The 13,585-nt window shown below is 41.7% G+C and overlaps 1 non-coding gene across 1 annotated transcript; it reads right to left on the minus strand.

Annotated features, from left to right (window-relative positions):
* Window positions 1-12,960: 12,960 nt before the first annotated feature.
* On the minus strand, window positions 12,961-13,033 carry TRNAV-UAC (transfer RNA valine (anticodon UAC)). The gene has a single exon. It is a non-coding gene; the product is annotated as a tRNA-Val (tRNA).
* Between the last annotated feature and the right edge of the window lie 552 nt (window positions 13,034-13,585).

The raw sequence follows: 13,585 nt of genomic DNA on the forward strand, positions 1-13,585 counted from the left end.
GTCACTTCCTGTTTTCTTCCTTTTACTGTTTTCAAAATTAATCATTAACGTTTCAAATATCTCATTTCGCAAACTAAACAAACACAAATATAATGACAGCTTTACATATAACCGTAAATAAAATAACACTCTTCCTTGTCTACGAAAGCCAAAAGTAATTTGATAATGTGCTAACGTGTCTTCAAACGACATCATCGAGCCTACAGTATTCAACGTTTTCACCCCTCGCTCAATTGCCTTTAAACGTGCAATTTAATTTACTCATTCTTTTCTCTTTCTAGTAGAAACTGAACAGAAGAATTTCATAACTTTAATTTTTTTATCACAATTATTACACGAAAACGTAATAAGCGATTTAATACGTCTTTTAAATCCTTCAATATGCTTATGGATTCCTGCGAAAAATATTTCATATTTCTTATCTTGCGACCAATTAGATGATCGCACTCTGGCTGATGTCTCGTTCTCGCAACCAACTTCTTCAAGGTGTTCAATACGACAAAGTTTCATGGTGACTCTCAAGCTCCTAAAATGATAATTTTGTAAAGGCGCTCTTGTTTTAACAGTACGTTGACAGTCGCGGGTTGTAGGATATCACATCGGTGGGAAAACGTCTAATGTGCAGAAGAGGTCTCATCTGTTTTGAAAACACTCTCTTCAAAAACCATCTACTCTTGGCGACTAACGTCGTCTCTCAAGGTTATATATCGTTGTTCTCGTTGAAAATGACTTTACCAAAACATAGAATCTTGTTCAACAAAACGTTTACAAGAACCAGCTGCACCTGGAAGCAGGAAACACTTCAGAATAATGAATATTCTGCTGTCGTGGCATCGTAATTTCCTCGTACCTATTTAATCTTCACTATATTCAAGTGAAAGAAATACAATTTTTAAATAAGTACGTAAAACAGGAGATTCGATAACAACAATAAGATATTAAGCATCGCAAATAGCCTTTACTAAGTGAAGACATTCTGGAAAAAAAATAAAGAAATCAGACAAAAAAAAATTGATAAAATTGAGTCGCTATCTGTGGTTCGTTTATTTCCAATTCCAATCAAATAACATGTATGCATTGTCAGACGTAGTGGAATTTACGATATTATCGCCAATTCCACCGATCGGTAAAAAATAAAGTACATCAAACAGTCGGTGGTGAACGACTTTGAAGAATTGCCTTAACTCTTTTCCGTCACTAGTAAGTTGCAGATGATAACTCGCATATCCATGCAATAGTTCTAACCGCTATTTAAAACAAAAGGTTAAAGAACGAAACATATAGGTTGATTAGCTGTCACAGCTTGAATAGTTGTTCTCAACAAACACTGACGGAGTCGTGATCTTTAAACATTACCTGTACAACTAAGAAGGTACGTTACCTAAACTTAAAATAAGGTCGCGTGAATCGACATTTCAAACTCTTCACGCATTTGAAATAGAAAAAAACCTATAAAGGAACCCTTTCCATGGAACAGGAGTTCTAAATTGCTGGTCAGATTCTTCGTGGAATGTTATATGATTACACGAAGGCCTATTGAAAACGTGAAATTTCGCAGCCGTGCACGCATTATATCGAAAACCAATAGCGATTCTTTTTCGGTTTATTAAACAACATTTATACGAATTTCGGAAGGTGGTTACAAAAAAAGGAAAAAAGTGTGTAAATCCTGTGACATCTCAGAACCGTCTCACGCTCTTACTTTGAATTTATGATGAAAATTTCGTTCCACGTTCTTACCAACTGAATAAAAAGGAAACAAACGATTTAAATAATAAATATGTGCCTGCCAGGGATCGAACCTGGGACCTTCCGCGGTTATATATCGTTGTTTTTGTTTTTTTTTCTCTTTATTTATCCCACCTCAACGAGGGGGTATACACAGAAATACAACAAATAAAACACAAGTTAAGGAATTAGCATGTAACAATAACTCTATAGATTACCATGCTGAAAATTACCACAAAGTTAATAAAATTAAGGAAAAGAAATAAAAGAGGTAATTGGAACAGCAGGTAATCCAACAAACATTATATTGAACATTAACAAACAAGAAATCAATGAATCTTTCATTGGTAACAAAAATATAATGAAATAACAACTTATCTTAACAACGTACACAAGAAATAACCTTGGGCACCTTGGGTTACCAAGCTACCAACATAAGAATACACAGAATAAAAAACATTTAATGAGTTATGTAACAAAAATCTATGATAATGAAGATATATATGTCTCCGTACACGCACTTTAAACATGGAAATTAAATGAATTACGCGATTTCGTGCCAAAGAAACTGAACGAGCAGAACATATAACCTGACGTGCCAAACTAGTAAACAAACGGAATATGTTCCAGCATCTCCTGGGTAACGAAGGATGAGATCCCACTAAGAGGCATCTCCTCCATACCCAGTTTGATATGGGACATCCAAAATAAAATGCCAATAATTTATATACATATGACCACAAGGGCTGTACAAAAGGACATTGGAAAAACAGATGGTCTATGGTTTCCGGCGCCTGGGAACAGAAAGTGCACAACCCTGTGGGATGTCTGTCCATATGTATCAGCTTGAGATTAGTGGTAATCGCCCGCAACCACAGTAAATAATCCACATCACAAACATAAAACCCACAAAAGAAGAATAAGCGTTTTTACGAATGCGTTTCCAGTCTCCAGGAGGAACAATATCCCCCCAGTAGAATGGAGCAGGGAAATTAGTAGCGAGTGAAAACTGTAAATGTCCCACCAGTTGCCTCACAGATAAACCCTGAAAATGAACTCGATTATCGGAGTGGTCCAGAAAATATAAATCCACAACACGTGTGGACGACGGAAGAGGAGCCGGCTGGGTAGACAAAACCGACAACCAGTCCACAGGCAACGCCTCCTTCAGCATATGAAAATGTGAAAAAATTGTGCGGTCATTTGCCAACGGGTCAGCGTCCGTACACATTTCAATCACTGCCCCACCGGAAGAAAAGCAGGGAGCACCTCGTACAATAAATGGCGGACCTGAACCAAACCTGCGTTAATAAATTCAGGAAAATGAAATGTTCGGTGGCGAACATCAACAATAGCCGGATTGAAAAACAAAGGTTCATCAAAAATTTATGGGGAAAGAGTAGCTGGGACAATCCCTTTATCCCCAAGAAGAACCTTCCAGGCATGAAACATTTCCTGAATATAGAAAGGTAACGATTTCACAAAACGTGGCAAAATACGGCATTGAAGAATCCGAAAGCTCAAAGAGAGATTACCATAACAAGAAAAAATCCAGAAAGACGTTGTCGCAAGGTGGAAGGACAAGAAGCATCCAAACAACGCTGCAACAACTTCAAACGGAATGCGAGTTTACGAGTGTTAACATCAACCAAGTTGATACCTCCACAATCATAACTCCGGATCAGAAATCGTATGCCACTTTATGTATACCTCCCCGCCAAATAAAACCCAGTATACATTTGCGAAATCGAGCCTCAAACTGTCTTGGCAACGGGAGTATAATCAACGGGTACCATAACACCGATGCCACCAAGGAGTTCACCACAAGAGATTTATCCTTTAGCGACAAAGAACGAAATCGCCACGACACCAAGACACGAGATACCCTGCGCAATACACCCTGCCACGTATCTTGCAGCATGACATCGAAATTAGAGTGGAAAACTATTCCCAAAATCCGAATAGGATCCTGGGAAATTCTCAACTCACCAAGGACGAAGTCTGCAGAAGAGGCCAAACACCCAACCCACAAACCCTGACTCTTGGTCCAGTTGATCTTCCCACCAGTAGCTTTGCCAAAAGTTCGGCACACATCCAACACATGCGGCAAAGATTCGGCGTCTCGTAAGGTTAAGGTGGTATCGTCAGCATGCTGATAAGTAAGCGAAGGCGTGGTGAGTAAGACATCACCACCAATACTAGTAATATGTACATTATGGACTAACATATTTCGTAACGGTTCGACACTGAGAACGTAAAGTAGAGCAGACATTGGGCATCCTTGACGAATACCCCGAGTTACAGCAAAATCATTAGTGAGAAATCCATTAAACTTTACACAACTAGAAATAGAAGTATAGCAAAGACGAACCCAATGAACAAAAGTAGAACCAAAACCCATACGCAGAAGAAGTTGAAATAGATAGTCATAGGCCACCCGATCAAAGGCTTGCATCTGATCGAGCTTCAAAAAGATTCCACCCTGGCCGGTACGTGCTAAAGACTGCAATAGCAAAACGAGTGTTAACGGAGTATCAGCAACGTCCCGTCCAGGTATACACCCGGATTGGTCATCTGAAACTAAACTGGAGATCACAGACGAAGGCGACGAGCCAGCACTTTGGCCAAAAGCTTATAGTCAGTACAAAGCAATGTCAAAGGCCGGCTGTTAGCCGCCAGTCGTCGATCTCCGCCCTTCGGGATAGGAACAATTACCCCAGAACACATTGTACGGAGCAACTGTGGAGAGTGGAACAGTTGAGACAAGACAGATAAAAAGTCGTCAACAAAAGAGGGAGAAAATATTTGTAAAATTCGGAGGTAAAACCATCCAAACCAGGAGATTTGCCCAGCGGTAAACTGTCTAGAGCAGCGATAATTTCCGGAACCGTGAATGGAGCATCACAAATATGAGCTTGTTCACGGGAAAGAGTTCGATCAACAAATGAGATAACGAAATCTATGTCTGCTTGCAGAACGATATCCTAAGAGTACAGTGCGGAATAATACTGATGTAAAACAGCAGCGATATCTTCCACACCGGACACCTCCACACCCCTATCAGTGAGCATGGATCGAAACTCAATTCTGCTTTGACGGACCTTTTCCATACGAAGAAAGTAAGACGTAGATCTCTCACCCTCCTCAAACCAACGAATATGAGATCGAATCCTCGCCCCGTCTATGGTATCGTGATCCAAAGTCTCCAATGCATCTTCAAGTTCATACAATTTGACCTTAGACCTACCAGGGAAACGGGACAGTTTTCGAAGCTCACGATTGATGGACGACTCAAGCTGACATTTGAGAGAACGGGATGCCCGCGCACGAAGAATCGAATAACGCTCGGTAACTAAACGGAACGCGCATTTCAATTGTTCATACCATTTAATTTTATCAGTCCCATAGACTGACCAACTACGACTTCTGGCGATCAACAGCTTAATGGCTTTCACATATTCGGCATCCCTCAATAACTGGTTATTGAAGTGCCAGAAATTAGAACCTCTGAAAACTGGCCGCAGAGTAACGTCGAAGCCCATTAAAGCGTGATCTGTAGCAGGAAACCACAACGTACGGAAACGTTGGACAGTCCACTGCAAGGTAGAAGAAAGCAAAACCCTGTCAATACGAGACGACATCATCTCACCATTAACAAAACGCTTCCATGTGAAACCAGGTGTAGTCGGCGATATAAGTGAATGCGCATCAAGTAAATCAAACCTATTAAGAAACTGGACAAAGCCGAACGGCTGGCGTCACGGTAGAAACGGACCGGAAATCGATCGCGTGCCACATCCACCACACAATTAAAATCTCCCACAACAAGCAATCCCGTGCAACCATCCAAACAATACTCCAAGTTTTGGAAAAATTCCCGTCGCTCGGAGATATCGCGAGGAGCGTACACAGATGAGAACAGATAATACAAAGACTCGAAACTGAATTTGACTGTCAGAACCCTACCCACCCCATCAGAAGAAACGCATGTAACATTATCACACAAAAACTTCTGTAACAAGATGGCAACCCCTTGTCGGCCAGAAGGAGAATTATTAACAACAGCTACACCTGGCCAAAATTTCGAAACGACATCATGAAAATCATCAGTAAAAAACGTTTCCTGTAAACAAACAATAACAAAATTAGTAACAAAATAATCCAGATAATAAGTCAGCTTACTAACATTACGCAACCCATTACAATTCTAAACTCCCACCCTTAGTAAATGTACCATGCTAAAGAGAAAGTAAAGGTACAAGAATTGAAAGGAAACTGTCACAAACACAAAAATAAATGTAAAGATCTAAGCAAATATGCACAAATTACAAATAACAATAAATGACAGTCTTACACGAACTGAAACAAACAAACTGTCACAAAAAACACATTTAAGGCTACGACACCGCTTTCGCCTTCGCACGAGATATCCGAAGTATTGGCAGGTCCGACACCCGTTTTCGTCCACTGCCTTTCTAAGAATTGTCACCAGGAGACATTGCCACCACACTAGCATACCTCCAACGACGAGGAAGAGGCACCTCCACATCGCCGGCGGTACTCACACCACTAACCGGAAGTGGCGGGAAGTGACGATCAAAATTGCGTCCTGCAGCAGGGGGGTGACTACTTGCCCGTTCCCTGGCCCCACCAGAAACCGTCGATCGTCGGGCAGAAACATCGTCCACCACCCGATAAGTAGCTGCAGCCTTCTTTGAAAGGGGAACCTCCGAATCAACGCGTGGACAAACAGAAATAGTGTCAACATCATGAGGCACTGCACGAGAGGGAGCAGCCGTGTCTACTTCAGCGAGGTCACGAGAAGTAGTAGGCGTGGCCACTTCAGCGTCGTCACTAGAGGAAGTTCGAGGAACAACAAGCTTGGGACAACGTTGACGGACGTGTCCCTGCATATGACAATGTCGGCATATAAACTGGGGGCAATCGCGATATAGATGATCCGCCCCCAAACATAAATTACATACTTTTGACTGGCGATCATGCTTCACTTTTACCATTACCGCCTTGCCCAAAGGATCAAAAACTTTTACTACGTACGGCAAAGAGATACACTTCTCACTAAAACACACACGAACATGGCGTACACCTAAGCATATGCCCTGGTCCCTCTTCCACACAATAGGGCTTTTCACTTCACAATCATAATCTTTAAGTTTATTTAGTATAATATCATCGTCGATATATTCGGGTACGTCCATAAGTGACACAGTAATAGTACGTTTAGTGACACCATTAGCCGAACAGTGCACACCATTTACAGTTAGACCAGCATCTATAGCCAGGTTCACATCGTCGGGAAGAACAAAAGTTACCTCACATCCACCCGGGCGAGGAACTACAGCAGTGACCGAAGCAGCACCAAACGAAGAAATAACAGAATGGATAACGTCCCCAATGCTTGAATTAGTCATTTCAACAAAAACTGTATGACGCATAACTTCCATGACCTTCTTAGTTGATGAAGACATCGTGAAACAACTTGAAAAAATAAAAAATCTGGCAAAAAAAAAGAACTACACGCTCACAAGGCTTAGCTGTTAAATTTACACTAAGGCAATGACGAGCTCGAAAAACACGTCTGTACTCGTAGACGAGAACCGGCGCTGTCCAACAAATAATATGTGCCTGCCAGGGATCGAACCTGGGACCTTCCGCGTGTAAAGCGGATGTTTTTTTTTTTTTTTTTCTCTTTATTTATCCCACCTCAACGAGGGGGTATACACAGAAATACAACAAATAAAACACAAGTTAATGAATTAGCATGTAACAATAACTCTATAGATTACCATGCTGAAAATTACCACAAAGTTAATAAAATTAAGGAAAAAGAAATAAAAGAGGTAATTGGAACAGCAGGTAATCCAACAAACATTATAATGAACATTAACAAACAAGAAATCAATGGATCTTTCATTGGTAACAAAAATATAATGAAATAACAACTTATCTTAACAACGTACACAAGAAATAACCTTGGGCACCTTGGGTTACCAAGCTACCAACATAAGAATACACAGAATAAAAACATTTAATGAGTTATGTAACAAAGATCTATGATAATGAAGATATATATGTCTCCGTACACGCACTTTAAACATGGAAATTAAATGAATGACGCGATTTCGTGCCAAAGAAACTGAACAAGCAGAACATATAACCTGACGAGCCAAACTTGTAATTAAACGGAATATGTTCCAGCATCTCCTGGGTAACAAAGGATGAGATCCCACTAAGAGGCATCTCCTCCATACCCAGTTTGATATGGGACATCCAAAATAAAATGCCAATAATTTATATACATATGACCACAAGGGCTGTACAAAAGGACATTGGAAAAACAGATGGTCTATGGTTTCCGGCGCCTGGGAACAGAAAGTGCACAACCCTGTGGGATGTCTGTCCATATGTATCAGCTTGACATTAGTGGTAATCGCCCGCAACCAGAGTAAATAATCCACATCACAAACAAAAAAAACCCACAAAAGAAGAATAAGCGTTTTTTACGAATGCGTTTCCAGTCTCCAGGAGGAACAATATCCCCCCAGTAGAAGGGAGCAGGGAAATTAGTAGCGAGTGAAAACTGTAAATATCCCACCAGTTGCCTCACAGATAAACCTTGAAAATGAACTCGATTATCGGGTGGTCCAGAAAATATAAATCCACAACACAAGTGGACGACGGAAGAGGAGCCGGCTGGGTAGACAAAATCGGCAACCACTCCACAGGCAACGCCTCCTTGAGCATATGAAAATGTGAAAAAATTGTGCGGGCATTGGCCAACGGGTCAGCGTCCGTACACATTTCAATCACTGCCCCACCGGAAGAAAAGCAGGGAGCACCTCGTACATTAAATGGCGGACCTGAACCAAACCTGCGTTAATAAATTCAGGAAAATGAAATGTTTGGTGGCGAACATCAACAATAGCCGGATTGAAAAACAAAGGTTCATCAAAAATTTGTGAGGAAAGAGGAGCTGGGACAATCCCTTCATCCCCAAGAAGAACCTTCCAGGCATGAAACATTTCCTGAATATAGAAAGGTAACGATTTCACAAAACGTGGCAAAATACGGCATTGAAGAATCCGAAAGCCCAAAGAGATTACCATAACAAGAAAAAATCAAAAGAAGTTGTCGCAAGGTGGAAGGACAAGAAGCATCCAAACAACGCTGCAACAACTTCAAACGGAATGCGAGTTTACGAGTGTTAACATCAACCAAGTTGATACCTCCACAATCATAACTCCGAATCAGAATACCGTATGCCACTTTATGTATACCTCCCCGCCAAATAAAATCCAGTATACATTTGCGAAATCGAGCCTCAAACTGTCTTGGCAACGGGAGTATATTCAACGGGTACCATAATACCGATGCCACCAAGGAGTTCACCACAAGAGATTTACCCTTTAGCGACAAAGAACGAAATCGCCACGACACCAAGACACGAGATACCCTGCGCAATACACCCTGCCACGTATCTTGCAGCATGACATCGAAATTAGAGTGGAAAACTATTCCCAAAATCCGAATAGGATCCTGGGAAATTCTCAACTCACCAAGGACGAAGTCTGCAGAAGAGGCCAAACACCCAACCCACAAACCCTGACTCTTGGTCCAGTTGATCTTCCCACCAGTAGCTTTGCCAAAAGTTTGGCAGACATCCAACACATGCGGCAAAGATTCGGCGTCTCGTAAGGTTAAGGTGGTATCATCAGCATGCTGATAAGTAAGTGAAGGCGTGGTGAGTAACACATCACCACCAATACCAGTAATATGTACATTATGGACTAACATATTTCGTAACGGTTCGACACTGAGAACGTAAAGTAGAGCAGACATTGGGCATCCTTGACGAATTCCCCAAGTAATAGCAAAATCATTAGTGAGAAATCCATTAAACTTTACACAACTAGAAATAGAAGTATAGCAAAGACGAACCCAAGGAACAAAAGTAGAACCAAAACCCATACGCAGAAGAAGTTGAAATAGATAGTCATAGGCCACCCGATCAAAGGCTTGCATCTGATCGAGCTTCAAAAGATTCCACCCTGGCCGGTACGTGCTAAGACTGCAATAGCAAAACGAGTGTTAACGGAGTATCAGCAACGTCCGTCCAGGTATACACCCGGATTGGTCATCTGAAACTAAACTGGAGATCACAGACGAAAGGCGACGAGCCAGCACTTTGGCCAAAAGCTTACAGTCAGTACAAAGCAATGTCAAAGGCCGGCTGTTAGCCGCCAACCGTCGATCCCCTCCTTTCGGGATAGGAACAATTACCCCAGAACACATTGTACGGAGCAACTGTGGAGAGTGGAACAGTTGAGACAAGACAGATAAAAAGTCGTCAACAAAAAGAGGGAGAAAATATATGAAAAATTCGGAGGTAAAACCATCCAAACCAGGAGATTTGCCCAGCGGTAAACTGTCTAAAGCAGCGATAACTTCCGGAACCGTGAATGGAGCATCACAAATATTAGCTTGTTCACTGGAAAGAGTTCGATCAACAAATGAGAGAACTAAATCTATGTCTGCCTGCAGAACGATATCCTTAGAGTACAGTGCGGAATAATACTGATGTAAAAAAGCAGCGATATCTTCCACACCGGACACCTCCACACCCCTATCAGTGAGCATGGATCGAAACTCAATTCTGCTTTGACGGACCTTTTCCATACGAAGAAAGTAAGACGTAGATCTCTCACCCTCCTCAAACCAACGAATATGAGATCGAATCCTCGCCCCTCTATGGTATCGTGATCCAAAGTCTCCAATGCATCTTCAAGTTCATACAATTTGACGTTAGACCTACCAGGGAAACGGGACAGTTTTCGAAGCTCACGATTGATGGACGACTCAAGCTGACATTTGCGAGAACGGGATGCCCGCGCACGAAGAATCGAATAACGCTCGGTAAGTAAACGGAACGCGCATTTCAATTGTTCATACCACTTAATTTTATCAGTCCCATAGACTGACCAACTACGACTTCTGGCGATCAACAGCTTAATGGCTTTCACATATTCGGCATCCCTCAATAACTGGTTATTGAAGTGCCAGAAATTAGGACCTCTGACAATTGGTCGCAGAGTAAGGTCGAAGCCCAATAAAGCGTGATCTGTAGCAGGAAACCACAACGTACGGAAACGTTGGACAGTCCCCTGCAAGGTAGAAGAAAGCAAAACCCTGTCAATACGAGACGACATCATCTCACCATTAACAAAACGCTTCCATGTGAAACCAGGTGTAGTCGGCGATATGAGTGAATGCGCATCAAGCAAATCAAACCTATTAAGAAACTGGACAAAAGCCGAACGGCTGGCGTCACGGTAAAAACGGACCGGAAATCGATCGCGTGCCACATCCACCACACAATTAAAATCTCCCACAACAAGCAATCCCGTGCATCCATCCAAACAATACTCAAAGTTTTGGAAAAATTCCCGTCGCTCGGAGATAACGCGAGGAGCGTACACAGATGATAACAGATAAGACAAAGACTCGAAACTGAATTTGACTGTCAGAACCCTACCCACCCCATCAGAAGAAACGAATGTAACATTATCACACAAAAACTGCTGTACCAAGATGGCAACCCCTTGTCGGCCAGAAGTAGAATTATTAAAAAAACTACACCTGGCCAAAATTTCAGAACGACATCATAAAAATTATCAGTGAAAAACGTTTCCTGTAAACAAACAACATCAAAATTAGTAACAAAGTAATCCAGGTAATAAGCCAGCTTACTAACATTACGCAACCAATTACAATTCAAAACTCCCACACTTAGTAAATGTACCATGCTAAAGAGAAAGTAAAGGTACAAGAATTGAAAGGAAACTGTCACAAACACAAAAATAACAAGAATAAATGTAAAGATCTAAGCAAACATGCACAAAGTTAAAATAACAATAAATGACAGTCTTACACGAACTGAAACAAACAAACTGTCACAAAAAACACATTTAAGGCTGCGACACCGCCGTCGCCTTCGCCCGAGATATCCGTAGTATTGGCACGTCCGACACCGGTTTTCGTCCACTGCCCTTCTTAGAAGTGTCACCAGGAGACATTGCCACCACACTAGCATACCTCCAACGACGAGGAAGAGGCACCTCCACATCGCCGGCGGTACTCTCACCACTAACCGGAAGTGGCGGGAAATGACGATCAAAATTGCGACTTCCAGCAGGAGGGTGATTACTTGCCCGTTCCCTGGCCCCACCAGAAACCGTCGATCGTCGGGCAGAAACATCGTCCACCACCCGATGGGTAGCTGCAGCCTTCTTTGAAGGGGAACCTCCGAATCAACGCGTGGACAAACAGAAATGGTGTCAACATCATAAGGCACTGCACGAGAGGGAGCAGCCGTGTCTACTTCAGCGGCGTCACGAGATGTAGTAGGCGTGGCCACTTCAGCGTCATCACTAGAGGAAGTTCGAGGAACAACAAGCTTGGGACAACGCTGACGGACGTGACCCTTCATATGACAATGTCGGCATATAAACTGGGGCAATCGCGATATAGATGATCCGCCCCAAACATAAATTACATACTTTGACTGGCGATCATGCTTCACTTTTACCATTACCGCCTTGCCCAAAGGATCAAAAACTTTTACTACGTACGGCAAAGAGATACACTTCTCACTAAAACACACACGAACATGGCGTATACCTAAGTATATGCCCTGGTCCCTCTTCCACACAGTAGGGCTTTTCACTTCACAATCATAATCTTTAAGTTTATTTAGTATAATATCATCGTCGATATATTCGGGTACGTCCATAAATGACACAGTAATAGTACGTTTAGTGACACCATTAGCCGAACAGTGCACACCATTTACAGTTAGACCAGCATCTATAGCCAGGTTCACATCGTCGGGAAGAACAAAAGTTACCTCACATCCACCCGGGCGAGGAACTACAGCAGTGACCGAAGCAGCACCAAACGTAGAAATAACAGAATGGATAACGTCCCCATTGCTTGAATTAGTCATTTCAACAAAAACTGTACGACGCATAACTTCCATGACCTTCTTAGTTGATGAAGACATCGTCAAACAACTTGAAAAAATAAAAAATCTGGCAAAAAAAAAGAACTACACGCTCACAAGGCTTAGCTGTTAAATTTACACTAAGGCAATGACGAGCTCGAAAAACACGTCTGTACTCGTAGACGAGAACCGGCGCTGTCCAACAAATAATATGTGCCTGCCAGGGATCGAACCTGGGACCTTCCGCGTGTAAAGCGGATGTGATAACCACTACACCACAAACACGTCAATTCCTGTTTTCTCCCTTTTTACTGTTTTCAAAATTAATCATTAACGTTTCAAAATATTTCTTTTCGCAAACTAAACAAACAAAAATATAATGACAGCTTTACATATAACCGTAAATAAAATAACACTCTTCCTTGTCTACCAAAGCCAAAAGTAATTTGATAATGTGCTAACGTGTCTTCAAACGACATCCTCGAGCCTACAGTATTCAACGTTTTCACAACTCGCTCAATTGCCCTTAAACGTGCAATTTAATTTACTCATTCTTTTCTCTTTCTAGCAGAAACTGAACAGAAGAATTTCATAACTTTAATTTTTTTATCACAATTATTACACGAAAACGTAATAAGCGATTTAATACGTCTTTTAAATCCTTCTATATGCTTATGGATCCTCCGAAAAATATTTCATATTTCTTATCTTGCGACCAATTAGATGATCGCACTCTGGCTGATGTCTCGTTCTCGCACACAACATCTTCAAGGTGTTCAATGCGACAAAGTTTCATGGTGACTTTCAAGCTCCTAAAATAAATTATATTGTAAAGGC

Source organism: Tachypleus tridentatus, chromosome 13 (assembly GCF_004210375.1).
Source record: "Tachypleus tridentatus isolate NWPU-2018 chromosome 13, ASM421037v1, whole genome shotgun sequence".
NCBI classification, from domain to species: Eukaryota; Metazoa; Arthropoda; class Merostomata; order Xiphosura; family Limulidae; genus Tachypleus; species Tachypleus tridentatus.